At 41.0% G+C, this 18,565-nt stretch overlaps 1 protein-coding gene across 2 annotated transcripts in view; it reads right to left on the bottom strand.

Moving 5' to 3' along the window:
• LYPD6B (LY6/PLAUR domain containing 6B) overlaps nt 1-18,565 on the bottom strand; it is a 252,894-nt gene that overhangs the window by 41,600 nt on the left and 192,729 nt on the right. The window contains exon 2 of one of the 2 annotated variants that reach the window (XM_057551820.1): nt 1,100-1,285. The exons of the other annotated variant lie outside the window; for it this stretch is intronic. The gene's annotated coding sequence lies outside the window, so the exon portion shown is untranslated. The remainder of the gene's footprint in view (nt 1-1,099; nt 1,286-18,565) is intronic. 2 annotated transcript variants of the gene reach the window in all.

Here is an 18,565-nt window from a genome sequence, read left to right as displayed (position 1 = left end):
TGGGATGAAGAAAGGAGATATAAAAGTACAGTCACATTTTCTTTTCAAGAGCACTTGATGGGACAATGGATTTAATAATAAAATACTTGCAAAAGGGATATGCATATCACATACAACACTTAAAGGAGGATGTTTTCCTTAAAGAACTAAAAATAGAGCTACCACATAATCCAGCAATCCCACTCCTGGGCGTATAACTGGAAAAGACGAAAACTCTAATTTGAAAAGGTACATGCACCCAATGTTCATAGCAATACTATTTACAATAGCCAAGACATGGAAGCAACCTAAGTGTCTGTTGACAGACGAATGTATAAAGAAGAGGTGGGAGATATACACAATGGAATATTACTCAGCCCTAAAAAAGAATGAAATAGTGCTATTTGCAGCAACATGGATGGACCTAGAGATCATCATACTAAGTAAGCCAGAAAGAAAAAAAGACAATTATCATATGATATGATTTATATGTGGAATCTAAAAAAAAGGATACAAATTAAGTGAATTATAGAACAGAAACAGACTGACAGATATAGAAAACAAACAGCGTTGTCAAAGGGGAAAGGGGCGGGAGAGGTAAATTGGGTATTTGGGATTAAATAGATAAACAACAAGGACCTACCATATAGCACAGGGGACTATATTCAATATCTTATAATAACCTATAATGGAAAAGAATCAGAAAAAGAACATATATATATATATATATATATATATATATATATATATATATATATGTATATATATGTATATATATAAAACGTTGAAAAGACATGGCTAGTTCTTAGGACATATTTTACAGCAAAGATTAGCTGATTTCTCACCATTATCTCAAAACAGTTAAACGCTGCAAGTCTGTATAAGAAAGAGAGCTTGAAGTACAGAAGAAAAGTATCAAATGGACAGCAAATCAGGAGCTTCCATTGGGAAAACAGCAGCAGTAGCAATAGTCAATACTCTAACAAGCTTGATGTGGTTATGAAATCCTTCAAGGAAAATTCCAGAACCTTAGGAACTTAATACCTTACTGAGGCCTACGAGGTGGTTGTACATTAAAATACTGCCAGCCCTGCTTAGGCTTTTACTTAACTCTGTGTACCTTTTGGCAATGGTAGTTCATGAAGGAGAGTTGAGAGCGCACTGTCACCAGAATTCCTCTGGGCCTGGGCTCACTGGGTCCTGCAGGACATCCAGGAAAACTTGCCAACGTCCTGCAGCTGCCGCACAGTCACACCATGTAGTCCCTGGATTTGGCTTCCTTTTGTGTGGGTGATTATGTCGAGCGCTGCATTAGAAATGTCATGTTCAGCGTCATCCATCCAAATTTACCTCTGGCGTTTTTTTCTAGCTAAGTAGTAATAAACTTTTAAATTGGAAAATGCATACACACACACACACACACATATATATATATATACCTCTTTTTCATTTAATAAGCATTCTTGAACATCTACTATGTACTATATGAGGAACTAGAAATAAATATTTAAGTAAGACGTGGTCCATGCCCTACAGTTTGAATACAGTGATGAAGGCAGTCCGTGTACAAATGGCAAATACGTGAAAGTTGCTCTAGATACACTGGATTGTGCCGTGTTACTGACTCTGCTCCATTTACTTTTCTAAAATGCCAGTGACTCCTGTAGCTTGTAGTAGGTAGGGAAGGGTATTATTTATGCTGAGATCATGTAGGGAGGCGCCTAGAAATAAGCGAATCTGCTAAGAACAAATGTACACACATTTAGTTCGGCTAAATAGAAGAAATGTCTCAAGAAAAAAAATTTTTTCTTAAAAAAGAAAGAAGCATGCTGGCTGAGACTTTCCACAGATAACAATCACCAGAATAAATGCATGGGGGTAGACACACTTAGATCTGTAGCACTGGCCAGGATCGTGTTGAGGCTCTGCATCCTGAACTAGGGATTGGGTAGTCTGGTACACTGATGATTTTCAGCAAACTTCATAGCTCCCATGTCCCCATTCTTGGTTCAGAAATTTCACCCTTACAACAAACTTCAATCCTTCCAGAAGCAGAAGGTACACTAGACACGTCAAGCTTGGAGGGGGGAAAATCAAGTTTTACTGATTACCAGCTTACTCATTGCAAATTAAACCTCCAGGGTAGTAAGAGGTACCCAGCATGCCCCTGCCACCCAAAGGAGAGTCTATCACAACAGGTTCACCTTATTTTTCTGAAGGTTCACCTTATTTTAGATATCTTTTAAAAAATGGTATATTTCTGTATGATTTAAAATAAATTTTCACTTACATGAAGTATTTACCTTCCCCTTACTAGGCACTAAGAGCACAGACTCTTACAATGGACATAATACAAGAACCTATTTCCTATTTTGACTAGGAGAAAGTTGGAAGCAAATTCATGTGGACTGCTAAAATGTGTCATCAGCTGAAGCCAGCAAAGGGTCTTCTGCTATTTCAGACTGAAGCAGCCTTCTCAGTGAAACCTGGTGTAGTTCCGATAGTCTGGGTGGCATCCTCACTTACTGGGACTTCCTCCCTGTCCATTGTGAGCATCCACAGAGTCTTTTGGTGCTTTTTTTGTTTATTTGTTTGTTTTTCATATGATATCACTTATATGTGGAATCTAAAAGAATGATACAAATGAACTTATCTACAAAACAGAAGCAGACTCACAGACATAGAAAACAAACTTATGGTTACCAAAGGGGAAAGGGGTCAGGGAGGGATAAATTAGGAGTTTGGGATTAACATATACATACGACTTATATAAGATAAATAACCAACAAGGACCTACTGCATAGCACAGGGAACTATAGTAACATCCACAGAGTTTGTACAAGGCTACAGTGAGGATTGACTACCAGACTCATTACAACTGATCCAAGAACTGAGTTCTGCCTTTAGTTCATTTTCAAGAGAATAACTCACCCAAACAACTTATTTACCCTGCTTCTAAGGTCTCCCACATCCATTTTATATCCTTAGAATTTCAATCTTGCTTTGGGAAAATGCCAGAAATTCAAGTATCCATCTGATAATTAAACAACCAACCACCACTGCAGCACAACCAAAACGGGAGGTTCTTGGGAAATATCAGAGATCAAAATTCTATTAAATCCATATGAAGTACCTGCTGTGTGGTCAGCACTGTGATGACCACTGCAGAGTTATATTGGGGTTACACTTTAAATATATGAAAAATCTTCAACCTAAAGAACTAGTGAGACTAGGTATCACACATGAAATGACTGCGGTGAGTACAGGGCAGAGTAGGATTAATAATTAAAACAAGTGCTTTAGGGTACAGTAAGTGATAATAGAGTGCATTCACATACAATAGTTCTCTTGATTCTTACGACCACATGGTGAGGTAGGCAAGGGAGATACTGTATTATTAACCTCATTTTACAGATGAGGAAACTGTGAGGTCAAAGGCAGCCAAGGGCACCTTGCAAATAAGTAAGTGGCAGAATTTGAGGACAGGAGTACTAGTGTTGTCTCCCTGTTCTGTAATCTTGCTGCCACATCACGCTGCCTCCTTGCTAAGTACCATGGAAGATGAAGAGGGAGCATGAAAGGATGTGAAGGGTGAGCTGTAAAGGGTACTGGTAGGCAACAAAAAGGATATGGGGTCTTCATGGGGAAAGGAAGAGACAGAAATGGGCAAAGAGCATGACCATGGGCTTGGAGGCAGAGAACTGGGAGGGAATGACTTCCAGAAGTGGGATGTGTGTTAGAAGGAAGTGGGAAATAGGGTTTGACAGGAAAATTAAATAATCACGGAACTTGCAGACAAAGTCAGGAGTTGAGTTTTGATCTTTCAAGCAATGAGACTAGTTTTTGCCAGGAGACTGACACGATCAATAAGAAAGGTGATATGGTATTCCAGTAGCAGGAGGGTTAGAGGGGTGGGGATGGGGCAAAGAGTCTGAGTTTCTGGAAGCCAGGAGCGCCTGGCATAGTTCTGAAATGTCGAGGTGGGTATGCTTTACAGAATTCATCACCCAATTCATCTGCACATCACTTGAACAACAGCAAAGCTTTTAAAAATACTCTGGTTACAAGAACAGGGCATATAAAAGAAGGATAATTAGTGCTTACAAATTTATGATGGATTAAGCCATTTTAGGTTGGTTGACTTAAAACTGTAAAATATGCTGTCTCCAGGATTCAGGGTTGACAAAGGTAAAATCACCTGCATTTTCAGGCTTTGGTTTGACTTCCTGACAACCAGCCAGTTTGCTATCAGGCTGAACTGATAACAAGCTGTTGGAGTTCCAACAGATGAAGGGGATTTGAGTGGGGTGGGAGGTATTCTGGATCCCTCACCCACACTTATAGGTCTGATTTTATAAAACTGCTTGTATTAGGATATTTCACAAAATTTTCTTTGGGTAAAGAGTTCCATAGCTTAAAACATCTGAAAAGCCACTGATCTGGTCCAATCCTAGCCACAGACATACGAGGAAGCAGGACAGAGAGGTACAGGGCCTGGTCCACGGTCACAGGGCAAGTGAGGCCACTTGAGAGGCATTTACAACTACTTTAAATTGGGAACTAAAAAGGCTTTTGTACAGCAAGGGAAACAATCAACAAAATGAAAAGGCAACCTATGGAATAGGAGAAAATATTTGCAAACGAATATCTGATAAGGGATATCTAAAATATATAAGGAACGTGTACAACTCAATAGCAAAAAACCAAATAATCCAATTTAAAAATGGACAAAGTGGGGGCTTCCCTGTTGGCGCAGTGGTTAAGAATCTGCCTGCCAATGCAGGGGACACGGGTTCGATCCCTGGCCCAGGAAGATCCCACATGCCGCGGAGCAACTGGGCCCATGCACCGCAACTACTGAGTCTGCGCTCTAGAGCCCGTGAGCCACAACTACTGAAGTCTGTGTGCCTAGAGCCCGTGTTCCGCAACAGGAGAAGCCACTGCAATAAGAAGCCCGCACACCACAACGAGGAGTGGCCCCCACTCACCGCAACTAGAGAAAGCCCACGCGCAAAAACAAAGACCCAACACAGCCAATAAATAAATAGATAGATAGATAGATAGATAGATAAAATGGACAAAGGACCCAAATAGACATTTTTCCAAAGAAGACATACAAATGGCCAACAGGTACATGAAAAGATGCTAAGTAACACTAATCATCAGGGAAATGCAAATCAAAACTACAGTGAGATATCACCTCACACCTGTTAGAACGGCTATCAATCAAAAAGACAAGAGATAAAAAGTGTTGGTGAGGATGTGAAGAAAAAGGAACCCTGTCCACTGTTGGTGGGAATGTAAACTGGTGCAACTACTATGGAAAACAGTATGGAGGTTCCTCAAAAAGTAACAATAGAACTCCCATATGATGCAGCAATCTTACTTCTGGGTATATATTCAAAGGAAATAAAGTCAGTATCCCTAAGACATGTCTGCACCCCAATGTTTACTGCAGCATTATTCACAATAGTCAAGATATGAAAACAATCTAAGTGTCCGTCAACAGATGAATGAATTCTTTCTAAATGTGGTATATGTTTTCTTGGTACATGTGTGAGGAATATTATTCAGACATAAAAAAAAAAGAAGAAAATCCTGCCATTTGTGACAACATGGATGAAGCTGTTATGCTAAATGAAATGAGCCAGACAAAGAAAGACAAATAGTGTATTACTATCACTTAAAAGTGGAATCTAAAAAAAGTCAAAATCATAAACCAGAGAGTAGAATGGTGGTTGCCAGGGGCTGGGGGTGGAAGCAATGGGAGGTGCTGGTCAAAGGACACAAACTTTTAGTTATAAGATGAATAAGCTCTGGGGATCTAATGGTCAGCATGGTGACTATAGTTAATAATACTGTATTGCATACTTGACATTATCTAAGAAAGCAAATTTTAAGTGTTTTCACCATTAAAAAAAAAAGGTAACTATGTGAGGTAACGGAGGCGTTAATTAACTTAATTGTGGTAATCATTTCACATTGTATACGCATATCAAATCACATGCTATACACCTTAACACGATTTTGTCAATTTGATACACAATTTTGTCAATTTTACCTCAATAAAGCTCGGAGTGGCTGGTGGAGGGATTGGGCAACTGAGAGCTCAGAAAACAAAAGTCATTTAACATCCATTGAAGGCCAGGATCCCTCCAGGTCCTTTACTGGGCCTGTGGCCTAAGCCGACTCCCTAAGCCAGTGCCCTAAGCCGACGGGCAGAGGTGGCAGGGAATGTGATGCAGCCCCTGCACATGCTCAGCCGGGCTGGGCCTCAGAACAGCGGGAGTGGCGCCCACTTGAGCTTGTTTCCATGTTAGGCCTCCTGCCAACAAGTACAACTTAGGGAGCTTCTAATAAGGGGAGGGTGTGGTAAATGCTTTCCTCTGACGCATTCATATTTCAACACTTGCTTATTTCTTTTTTTCCTCATTATAGTCTTTTCGGAGACTAAGGCAAAACAAAACAAAACCCCACCTTACGAAAAGAAATGTGTGTGCCCTGGGGAAGATAAAGGAGTACTGCAGGTTTGAGATTCTCGCTGTTACCAAAGAATTATGACCCAGAAGCAGGGAATCATTAAATCTGTTGGTTTCGCTCGTATAACAGCATATAACCTTGTACCTGCTCCTGCATCACCCGCGGAATCAGGAAGTTTAGGGAGAAAAGCCCAGCAGAGCCGCTAGTAAATCTGTCTTTTGGTATTCCAATCATAAAAAAGTATTCCCCTCACTTTTTCACACAGGGCCTACTGTCACCTTAACCGTGTTTATCGAGACAGAGAAAGTGTCTTTGCCAAAGCTAGACATTTCTCTTCTTTGACAGCAAACACTGATTAAATCTACCCAGAGAGGGCTTCCCTGGTGGCACAGTGGTTAGGAATCCGCCTGCCAATGCAGGGGACACGGGTTCGAGCCCTGGTCTGGGAAGATCCCACATGCCGCGGAGCAACTAAGCCCGTGCGCCACAACTACTGAGCCTGCGCGTCTGGAGCCTGTGCTCCGCAACGGGAGAGGCCGCGACAGTGAGAGGCCCGCGCACTGCGATGAAGAGTGGCCCCCTCTCGCCGCAATTGGAGAGAGCCCTCGCACAGAAACGAAGACGCAACACAGCCAAAAATAAATAAATAAATAACTTAAAAAAAAAAAAAATCTACCCAGAGAAAAGTTAGGCAGACCAGAACCCACCTTCTTGCCAGTTACTAAGGGACAGACTTTCAATTCTGGTATTTCCTTTCCTCACTGTCAAGAAAAATAAATAAAAGTGACAGAATGTTACGGAAAATTTCTACTGAAGATACAGCTGTTTCCATTTTAACTTAGGTTGAAAGATTCCTTACCAGTTTTGTGAGTTATCTCATCTAACTAAAAAAATCTCCTAAACTAACTAGGCTACTGACTGTAAATTTAGGAAAACTGGAGTGAATACAGATGATATACAAACCAACAGTGCAAGCTGAGCTCTCCCCTGGCAGGACTGGACCTGACCATTTCAGGATGAATGATTCTGAGGGGACTGTGACTTTGCTTGCAATGACATTAGCGGCAAGAGACATTTCCAAAAGGGACTGTAAGTTATGAATTAATGACAGCTCTCTGTGAACTAACTCGTCCATATTCAGAATGCCCAGGTTACAAAATAACAAATCAAAATGACCTTTCCAGCACTCACCAACACTGCAAACAGAAATATATCTCAGTTAGAAATCTGGGGGAAAAAGTTACGTCTGTGGTCTATGTGCTGATCTGAGCAACAGAGCCTGTTTTTTAATCACCCCTGTCAGAAATATAAAATCTCCTTAAAATAGGTTACCCAGCTCTCTGTGCTTCACGAGCAATTCACCAACACGAAAGCTCCCGATTTTACAACAGCACTGGCACTGTCAGCTAGCTGCTGGGTTACTGAGATGGCTGGACTTGGTTTGAGCGGTAAAATATCTCATGTTGCCTTTGAAAGTCATCTGCATGATTGCAGAGCTTTCTAATCCCCATAGAAGACCCATAACTATGTCAAGAGAAATTGAGGCTCTCTGATCCCGTCTGGTAACTGGACGCACAAACTTCCCTTTTGATTATTCCTGAACGATGGCACTTAAGCATCGTTGTGGGAAAGGAAAGCAGGTCTCCCAGGATGCACTTCTCTCTCTTGCCTGCCACTAGTCAGTGATTCTGAGATCACAGAGTACAGCTGGAACTTTCCTTCCTCGCCCCTGAACTTGGGTATTTACAAATTGGCTAATGAAGGAACAATAAGTAATCTCCTGACTACTGTAGTAGGCAGGCGAGAATGAAAACTGATAGATGTACACTTTTATTCTTGAGCTGGATAAGATAAGGAATTTCCGCCCTACCGAGCTCTAAAGAGTTGCCTTTCATCCCATCGGGGAAGGTGTAAAACATGCTTTGTGCAGACCCGCCTGGCCTTTGGCAGATTTATTGACAAGACCTACTGGCTAGAGTAAGTGCAGGGATACACCATTTGCTGAGAAAGGGAATGAATACCATCAACAGGCTTGCAAGGCCTCATAAACCAGTTGTTTGGCTTAGAAGATCATGTCTGCAATGCATTATTATCAGGAGGAAAGCATTAAGGGCATTTCTCAAGTTTAAAGGAAAACAAAATTTGAAAAGCAAGGTGAGTCAGCTGCCAGTGTCTGTCTGAAGTTGTTGTAAATTCAGAGCTCTTTAATTTTGACAGACTCTGCTCTGCGAACAGGGCATAGCTTCTGCATAGTTTCAGTCACTTCTATTGTTTGTCACGGGCTAAAAGGACAGGACATCCAGCTTGCACTATTTGGATTCATTTGGGAAGAGTGGGAGAGGGTACAGTGATAGAAAACTGAGTTACTTTTACACTGACCTCTAGATCACAGCAGTGACAAGATTCTGTCGTTAAAATATCTTACAACTTCAATAAAGCTCTGACATTACTGGATGGCAATAAAAGAAAGAATATGTCATTGTCTATATGTCACAATGTATATAAAAAAGCTGTGCTGGAAGCTCAGTTGCTTCTCAACCTGAGTATTTACATCTCTAGCCACCCTCAGAACACAAGTTTTTCTCAAGGTTTAGTGTCCTGGATTTAATTGGAGTCAGTGAAACCTTGTTTAGATCCTGAACTCAGGCTCTGATCATCACTGCCAGGAAACGATTAACTTGAGCAAGTTGCTTAACTTCTTTGAGTCTCAGTTTCCTCATCTATAAGTCAGGACAGTGAAATTTCAATTTCAGGACCGTGGTGAGAAGTAAATAAGAAACGGTGAGAATTCAGTGAATTAACTATAAAGTATGTTTCACAACGCCTGGCATACAGTAAGTACTCAACAAATGTTAGTCCCCTTTCAGGTTTTGTAGCTTTCGATTGTAGCAAAGGAACAGGGCCAGGTAGTGTAAGAAGTTGACCCTGTGTGAGCTGTCTTGTTCGGGCAGCAGACGTAGCTAAACCACTATCAGTCCTGTAAGCAGGCTCTGAGTACCACCTGCTGGAGTAGGTCGTCGCAGGGAAGTAACAAAGTGCCCCACAGGCATGAGATTTGTTCACGGAGCATTAGCCATCTCTCCCAACCCCCTGCAGACCTCACGGCAAAGCTTCCTGCTGCTGACTCTCAAAACGTCTGCCCTCTAAGCCAAAAAGCAATTCATGAGCTGTCTGACGGCCCTTGGTCATTTATGTCCCTCTTCTATATAAAAAGCAACACTACGGGCTCCCAGAGAAACAAGGTGAAGGGGAGTAAGAATCAGGAGGAAATGGCCAGATGGAAGAACAGCTAAGGCTCCCAATTATAACAAACATCTCTTTCCTGCCAGGACACTAAAAACAGAATCCCAGCCAGCTTTTCAAGTTGCTATCTTAGCCAATTGGCTACATGTTTGATCGAAACAGAGGTCCAACATGGAAAAATAAAAGCTCTTCCTTAGCAAATGAGGAATGACTGGAAATGCATTTGAAGAAAACACCATTGTGGTGTTCCAGGTTTATTCTCTCTGTGCAGCATGAACTGAATTTATTCAGCTCCTGTGCTTGGGGGCAGTTTCTCTAACTACCAATGCTGCCAATTCCACCTGCAATCTAAAAAACTGGGCTGTACAATTGGTTCCTCAATTGCCGCATGTAATCACTTAAACACCCTTTTTTTTTTTTTTTTTGACTGAGTTGGGTCTTCATTGCTGCGCACAGGTTTTGTCCAGCTGCGGCAAGCAGGGGCTATTCTTCATTGCAGTGCGTGGGCTTCTCCTTGCAGTTGCTTCTCTTGTTGCGGAGCACGGGCTCTAGGCACGCGGGCTTCAGTAGTTGTGGGCTTAGTTGCTCCACAGCATGTGGGATCTTCCCGGACCAGGGCTCAAAACCGTGTCCCCTGAATTGGCAGGTGGATTCTTAACCACTGTGCCACCAGGGAAGTCCTGAAACACCATTTTTCATGCTCTAGAAAATGCAAACACAGCTGAATTGATCCACTTCAAATCTTCTCAAACAATTCAACTAAAGATGAAAGGAGATGAGATATTTCAAAGTAAAGGTGGTTGGATGTCCTGAGGCATGAGGATAGTGGGTGTGTGTATGGGAGAAGGTCTCTTTTCAGTGGAATTACTGGTTTAAAACATAGGTGCTACCCTAATTTTAAAGTCTGTCAGTCTATATGGTTGCATGTGACATCTTTTAGTGTCATAATACCACTGCTTTCCATAGTATCTATGGGGTGGCTGTCATACTAGGATGTAGGTGGCTACGAGACAGGTCCTGTCAACTGTCTGTAGTCACCTGATTATTGATTATCCTGAATGCCTCATCAAAGCCAAAAAGACAGACTTCATTTAGAAGTCTGTAAGTCAAATAGTTAAGGAAAGAGCAAAAAAACCCAGTAGTTAACATGACCAAGTGCAAGCCACAGGTTGGGAGTCTGGAGGTCACAGTGGCAGGGAGAAGGGCCTAGGCAGGCCAGGGTCTGGAATCTAGGCACAAGCCACTTATCCTTGGAGGCCTTATTCCTTTCTTTGAATGCCTTCCATCCTTTCCAAAACTAATCATCAACTCCTTATTCTGCAGTCCCAGCTCAAATCGTACTCGTCCATTATCTCACCACCAGGCAGGGTCGGCTCTCTTAGACATACCTTTACTAAGTGTTATTTACTGTACTGTGTTTATAAAAACCCATCTTTATTATACAAGTAATATAAATACCATACACACATGTGTATATTACCAACAGAGTATTATAACTATATATCTCTTTCCTTCACTAGACTGTAAACTTTTTGAAGGCAAGAACCATGTCCCATATACTGAGTACTATACTAGACACTGAAGATTCACAAATAAACATCTCTTTGAATCTGAATAAATGAAGGTGCAGATTAGTAAACAGTTGGTTTGTGAACAAGTAGAAAAGAAAGAAGTGATTAGTAAGGTCTAGGATGGTAATCTAACGTAAAATATAGCCAAACAAATCTCTCTTCTTTCATGATATGGTTACCAGGCTATTAAATCAGTAAAATTCCATACATGACCTGAATTTTGGCAAGGCAGTACATAAAATCTTTTATCCTTGTGGAACAACAGCAAATCACGAGCTGCCAAATAATATTTTTTTTGAACATCTTTACCGGAGTATAATTGCTATACAATGTTGTGTTAGTTGCTGCTGTACAACAAAGTGAATCAGCTATACATACACATATATCCCCATATCTCCTCCCTCTTGCGTCTCCCTCCCACCCTCCCTATCCCACCCCTCTAGGTGGTCACAAAGCACCGAGCTGACCTCCCTGTGCTATGCAGCTGCTTCCCACTAGCTATCTATTTTACATTTGGTAGTGTATATATGTCCATGCCACTCTCTCGCTTAGTCCCAACTTCCCCCCCCGCCACCGTGTCCTCAAGTCCATTCTTTTTTTTTTTTATACAAACACACTTTATTTTAGATATGTAGGCTCATACTGTTCTTCATCTTTTTTAAAAAATTTAATTAATTAATTAATTTATTTATTTTTAGCTGTGTTGGGTCTTCGTTTCTGTGCTAGGGCTTTCTCTAGTTGCGGTAAGTGGGGGCCACTCTTCATCGCAGTGCGCGGGGCTCTCACTATCGCGGCCTCTCTTGTTGCGGAGCACAGGCTCCAGACGCGCAGGCTCAGTAATTGTGGCTCACGGGCCCAGCCGCTCTGCGGCATGTGGGATCTTCCCAGACCAGGGCTCGAACCCATGTCCCCTCCACTGGCAGGCAGATTCTCAACCACTGTGCCACCAGGGAAGCCCTAGGTCCATTCTTTATGTCTGCGTCTTTATTCCTGTCCTCCTGCCCCTAGGTTCTTCAGAACCTTTTTTTTTTTTTTTTTTAGATTCCATATATATGTGTTAGCATATGGTATTTGTTTTTCTCATTCTGACTTACTTCACTCTGTGTGACAGACTCTAAGCCCATCCACCTCACTACAAATAACTCAATTTTGTTTCTTTTTATGGCTGACTAATATTCCATTGTATATATGTGCCACATCTTCTTTATCCATTCATCTGTTGATGGACACTTACGTTGCTTCCATGTCCTGGCTATTGTAAATAGAGCTGCAATGAACATTGTGGTACATGACTCTTTTTGAATTATGGTTTTCTCAGGGTATATGCCCAGTAGTGGGATTGCTGGGTCATACGGTAGTTCTATTTTTAGTATTCTAAGGAACCTCCATAGTGGCAGTATCAATTTACATTCCCACCAACAGTGCAAGAGGGTTCCCTTTTCTCCACACCCTCTCCAGCATTCATTGTTTGTAGATTTTTTGATGATGGCTGTTCTGACTGGTGTGAGGTGATACCTCACTGTAGTCTTGATCTTTTTTTTTTTTAATTTTGTTTTTTTTCTTTTTGAATTATTATTATTATTTTACATTTATTTATTTATTTTTATTTATTTTTGGCTGTGTTAGGTCTTCGTTTCTGTGCGAGGGCTTTCTCTAGTTGTGGCAAGTGGGGGCCACTCTTCATCGTGGTGCGCGGGTCTCTATTGTGGCCTCTCTTGTTGCGGACCACAGGCTCCAGACGCGCAGGCTCAGTAGTTGTGGCTCATGGGCCTAGTTGCTCCATGGCATGTGGGATCTTCCTAGACCAGGGCTCGAACCCGTGTCCCCTGAATTGGTAGGTAGATTCTCAACCACTGCGCCACCAGGGAAGCCCTGTAGTCTTGATTTGCATTTCTCTAATGATTAGTGATGTTGAGCATCCTTTCATGTGTTTGTTGGCAATCTGTATATCTTCTTTGGAGAAATGTCTATTTAGGTCTTCTGCCCATTTTTGGATTGGGTTGTTTGTTTTTTTGATATTGAGCTGCATGAGCTGCTTGTAAATTTTGGAGGTTAATCCTTTGTCAGTTGCTTCATTTGCAAATATTTTCTCCCATTCTGAGGGTTGTCTTTTGGTTTTGTTTATGGTTTCCTTTGCTGTGCAAAAGCTTTTAAGTTTCATTAGGTCCCATTTGTTTATTTGTGTTTTTATTTCCATTACTCTGGGAGGTGGGTCAAAAAAGATCTTGCTGTGATTTATGTCATAGAGTGTTCTGCCTATGTTTTCCTCTAAGAGTTTGATAGTGTCTAGCCTTACATTTAGGTCTTAAATCCATTTTGAGTTTATTTTTGTGTATGGTGTTAGGGAGGGTTCTAATTTCATACTTTTACATGTACCTGTCCAGTTTTCCCAGCACCACTTATTCAAGAGGCTGTCTTTTCTCCACTGTATATTCTTGCCTCCTTGTTCAAAGATAAGGTGACCATATGTGCGTGGGTTTATCTCTGGGCTTTCTATCCTGTTCCATTGATCTATATTTCTGTTTTTGTGCCAGTACCATACTGTCTTGATTATTGTAGCTTTGTAGTATAGTCTGAAGGTAGGGAGCCTGATTCCTCCAGCTCCATTTTTCTTTCTCAAGATTGCTTTGGCTATTTGGGGCCTTTTGTGTTTCCATACACATTGTGAAATTTTTTGTTCTAGTTCTGTGAAAAATGCCAGTGGTAGTTTGATAGGGATTGCATTGAATCTGTAGATTGCTTTGGGTAGTAGAGTCATTTTCACAATGTTGATTCTTCCAATCTAAGAACATGATATATCTCTCCATCTGTTTGTATCATCTTTAATTTCTTTCATCAGTGTCTTATAGTTTTCTGCATACAGGTCTTTTGTCTCCCTAGGTAAGTTTATTCCTAGGTATTTTATTCTTTTTGTTTCAATGGTAAATGGGAGTGTTTCCTTAATTTCTCTTTCAGATTTTTCATCATTAGTGTATAGGAATGCAAGAGATTTCTGTGCATTAATTTTGTATCCTGCTACTTTACCAAATTCATTGATTAGCTCTAGGAGTTTTCTGGTAGCCTCTTTAGGATTCTCTATGTATAGTATCATGTCATCTGCAAACAGTGACAGTTTTACTTCTTCTTTTCTGATTTGGATTCCTTTTATTTCTTTTTCTTCTCTCATTGCCGTGGCTAAAACTTCCAAAACTATGTTGAGTAATAGCAGTGAGAGTGGGCAATCTTGTCTCGTTCCTGATCTTAGTGGAAATGCTTTCAGTTTTTCATCATTGAGAATGATGTTGGCTGTGGGTTTCTCATATATAGCCTTTATTATGTTGAGGGAAGTTCCCTCTATGCCTACTTTCTGGATGGTTTTTATCATAAATGGGTGTTGAATTTTGTCGAAAGCTTTCTCTGCATCTATTGAGATGATCATATGGTTTTTCTCCTTCAATTTGTTAATATGGTGCATCACACTGATTGATTTGCATACATTGAAGAATCCTTGCATTCCTGGGATAAACCCCACTTGATCATGATATATGATCCTTTTAATGTGCTGCTGGATTCTGTTTGCTAGTATTTTGTTGAGGATTTTTGTATCTATGTTCATCAGTGATATTGGCCTGTAGTTTTCTTTTTTGTGACATCTTTGTCTGGTTTTGGTATCAGGGTGATGGTGGCCTCGTAGAATGAGTTGGGGAGTGTTCTTCCCTCTGCTATACTTTGGAATAGTTTGAGAAGAATAGGTGTTAGCTCTTCTCTAAATGTTTGAAAGAATTCACCTGTGAAGGCATCTGGTCCTGGGCTTTTGTTTGTTCGAAGATTTTTAATCACAGTTTCAATTTCAGTGTTTGTGACTGGTCTGTTATATTTTCTATGTCTCCCTGGTTCAGTCTCAGAAGGTTGTGCTTTTCTAAGAATGTGTCCATTTCTTCCAGGTTGTCCATTTTATTGGCATACAGTTGCTTGTAGTAATCTCTCATGATCCTTTGTATTTCTGCAGTGTCAGTTGTTACTTCTCCTTTTTCATTTCTAATTCTATTGATTTGAGTGTTCTCCCTTTTTTTCTTGATGAGTCTGGCTAATGGTTTATCAATTTTGTTTATTTTCTCAAAGAACCAGCTTTTAGTTTTATTGATCTTTGCTATTGTTTCCTTCATTTCTTTTTCATTTATTTCTGATCTGATCTTTATGATTTCTTTCCTTCCGCTAACTTTGGGGATTTTTTGTTCTTCTTTCTCTAATTGCTTTAGGTGTAAGGTTAGGTTGTTTATTTGAGATGTTTCTTGTTTCTTGAGGTAGGATTTTATTGCTGTAAACTTCACTCTTAGAACTGCTTTTGCTTCATCACATAGGTTTTGGGTCGTTCTGTTTTCATTGTCTCTTGTTTCTAGGTAATTTTTGATTTCCTCTTTGATTTCTTCAGTGATCTCTTGGTTATTTAGTAGTGTATTGTTTAGCCTCCATGTGTTTGTATATTTTACAGATTTTTTCCTGTAATTGATATCTAATCTCATAGTGTTGTGGTCAGAAAAGATACTTGATACAATTTCAATTTTCTTAAATTTACCAAGGCTTGATTTGTGACCCAAGGTATGATGTATCCTGGAGAATGTTCCATGAGCACTTGAGAAGAAAGTGTATTCTGTTGTTTTTGGATGGAATGTCCTATAAACATCAATTAAGTCCATCTTGTTTAATGTATCATTTAAAGCTTGTGTTTCCTTATCCAAATAATATTTTGTAATAGATGAGACTCAACTCTAAACATTCTAGTCAGATGCTGCAGAATTATGTCTTTATTTACGCCATTTAACATTTTTATCAACTACTTGAACGAAGATAAGAAGATTTCCTATGAAACCTACTGAGGGCATGGAGCTAGGAAAGACAGCTACTATGATTCATAACAGAAAAAAAAGACTTGACAGATTATAGCATCAAGCCGAAACCTACAGGATGCTAAATAAAAGTTATGTATTTTGGTTCAGATTATCAACAGCACAGGCACAGAATTACCAAAACCTTACTATACAGAAAGTATTTTATATGAATTTTATAGTAATCAAAAACACCAGGTCATCTCTATATATATACATACATACAGACGCAACTTTTTATATATATATATATTTCTGCTGCCTAAAGAAGCTAGCACAATGGCGCCTCATCTTTAGATCACAACATCTGGGTCAAGTAAAATTCCTCTTCATGAGTCTTGATCACCTTTGGAACACAACAACCACTTCTAATTACGAGGCCTGCAGAACCAGATATCCAGGATGGTGAGAGGTCTAAAAATTCTGCCTAAATTATAGTCTTTGAGAGAGCTACACTTGTTTGCCCAGAGAAATGAAAACTTTGGTGGAGGGAGGGAGAGACTGAGAGTTAAACCTTGACTAATAACTTTTCAAATCGTTGGAGAGGAGAAAGTTACTTCAGAAGATGATTTCATAAAAGATGCAGGGAGACCCATTTGGGGTCAAGTTTTGAAATGCCTGACAAGGGAATGGGCTGCCTAAGAGTGAGGAGCACCCTGCCAATGGAATTAGTCAAGGAGAGGACGGAGGAGCAGCCATCAATGGGGATGCTGTCGAATGCACTTCTGTACCTGGAGATCAGGATCCTTAAGGGAAAAGACCCCCAACACCCTTTCAATTCTATGGTCTTCATTAAAGCTGATGGTGAAGGGACCAGAGGGGCAGAAGACAGACATCTCAGATCACTGAGTTGCACCACTGAACTTGACACAATCTCATACTGCATCAACTCGGCTGACAATCACCTGAGAATAGCTTTGTCCTGCTAAATCCACACAGGTGTCCGAGTAGCTTTTGTGGCTCATGGTGACTGGGCTGAGTGAGTGTCCTGCTGTTGACACCTTAATAGAAGGAGGCATATGGAAAATGAGGCAGAAATGAGCAAAAAAAGACAAAGAGCAGAAAAACACTGAGCCTATGTGAGCTGTAAAGCAGGAAGCTTGGGGTGAAGACACACAATTCAGAATGGAGAGGGGTAATCACAATGCTGTGGGTTCATCAGTTTTTATTGTAGATCCTGGGGAAGAAACCACAGAGAAAATTTCAGTAGTATTTTCCTCCTAAGCCAGCACAGCCACTTCTTCACCGCCAAAGGCTCCAATGTTCCCACAGTGGAGAACGGCACTTAAAAAAATCTCTCTTCGGGCTTCCCTGGTGGCGCAGTGGTTGAGAGTCTGCCTGCCAATGCAGGGGACACGGGTTCGAGCCCTGGTCTGGGAAGATCCCACATGCCACGGAGCAGCTGGGCCCGTGAGCCGCAATTGCTGAGCCTGCGCGTCTGGAGCCTGTGCTTCGCAACAAGAGAGGCCGCGATAGTGAGAGGCCCCGCGCACCGCGATGAAGAGTGGCCCCCGCTTGCCACAACTAGAGAAAGCCCTCGCACAGAAATGAAGACCTAACACAGCCATAAATAAATTAATTAATTAATTAAAAAAAAAAAATCTCTCTTCTTATTCAAAACCTCTCCCTGCCATCCATGTGTCCCTGCAAACACGTGGCCTTCAGTCCCCCTCTCCCTATTCCCCTGCACCTCACACCACACACAACAGCAACAACAGGCTGGGGATATAGGACCAAAAAAAGGAAAAAAAATCCTCAGGCTGAAAAAAAAAATCTTTACATAAGGAAGGAGAAAAACAGAATTCCTATCCCTGCATTATAAAAACTGAAAGGTAAGGGGAATTTTATAGACCCAGAAACTGATGAAATGAAGAGAAAGACATCAAGTCTACCCAAAAGGTGATAAAATATTTTATTTGTTTTTTGGTGGTGAAAAGAAAATAAATCATTGAAACGACTGTCTGAAGGGCTCCAGGATAAGGACACTGAATAGGGCTTGGCTATAAATGTTGGACAGGGTAATAAAAGAGTTGGTTTTGTTTCCTCAGCATTTGTCTGGGCTGAGCCCTCCTATTTCAACACAGGAATCATGGGCAATGGTAAAAGCCAACCCGCCACGGGGCCTGCATTAATGCCTTCCTTGCAGGCCCGTCCAAGAGTCCCAGAGCAGCTGCTCCCCGCCTGCACCCAGGTTTCTATCCAACGCTGACCCTACAGGACACGCCATCAAACTACTGGGGCTTCAGGATCGCAATGTGTCTTATTTCCATGGTTACTAGTTCATATATACCTGCTTATAAAAGAGGCATTTTTTTTCAGTCCTTATTTTTCTCAGTCCTAGGAATTTAAGATGAAGAAGGCAAGGTTCCTGCCCCAAGCAGCTCAGTCTACAGTCTAAAGGGCCTTGGATTAATTCTGATGTTGTTT

The sequence above is a fragment of the Balaenoptera acutorostrata genome, chromosome 8, assembly GCF_949987535.1.
Source record: "Balaenoptera acutorostrata chromosome 8, mBalAcu1.1, whole genome shotgun sequence".
Classification (NCBI taxonomy): domain Eukaryota; kingdom Metazoa; phylum Chordata; class Mammalia; order Artiodactyla; family Balaenopteridae; genus Balaenoptera; species Balaenoptera acutorostrata.
The sequence above is the reverse complement of the archived record's forward strand: the minus strand, read 5'-3'. Positions and strand labels throughout refer to the sequence as shown.